Source organism: Octodon degus, unplaced genomic scaffold (assembly GCF_000260255.1).
Source record: "Octodon degus isolate 3935 unplaced genomic scaffold, OctDeg1.0 scaffold00107, whole genome shotgun sequence".
NCBI lineage: Eukaryota > Metazoa > Chordata > Mammalia > Rodentia > Octodontidae > Octodon > Octodon degus.
Window position 1 is genome coordinate 8244436 of NW_004524683.1, and position 601 is coordinate 8245036.

Genomic DNA, 601 nt, shown 5'->3' on the forward strand with positions numbered 1-601 from the left:
TTTTTGGTGGAACCAGGCATTGAACTCAAGCCCTTGTACTTGCCAGGCAAGCGCTTATTCTACTGAGCTATCTCTGTGGCCCCTAAACTCACTATTTTTAATTGAAAAAGACATTAATGGAAGTCATAATGATACCAGAGAGATAACCAGTGCTTATATTTATATTTTATGTATATCTTTTAACATTCTTCTATAGCCAAGACCAGGTGTTAAAACACTGAGGTTAACCTTCACATTGCTCTTGAAATATAATCTTTCAGGATTTGGCATATGTAAGAATAATATAGGGTGCCGGGGAGATAGCTCAGTTGAATAAGCGCTTGCCTGGCAAGTGCAAGGGCCTGAGTTCAATCCTCGGTTCTGAAAAAAAAAAAGAATAATATAGGGCCGGCCAAATAGCTCAGCAGATTAAAGCACCTGCAAGCAGGAGCAGGGGCTGGTGGTTTGATCCCCCCAGCTGGTACATGGAGATGGCAGTTAAGACTGGGCATGGTGGCACGGGCCTATAATCCCAGCTCTTGGGAGGCTGTAAACAGGCAGATCACTATGCATCCAATCTAGTAGTGAGACCCTGAACATCCTGTAGACCTTTAAATTAAAA

General features: G+C 42.6%; 1 protein-coding gene across 4 annotated transcripts in view; it reads left to right on the forward strand.

Annotated features, from left to right (window-relative positions):
• Positions 1-601, forward strand: part of Ipp (intracisternal A particle-promoted polypeptide) — a 37125-nt gene that overhangs the window by 12307 nt on the left and 24217 nt on the right. The window lies entirely within an intron of this gene.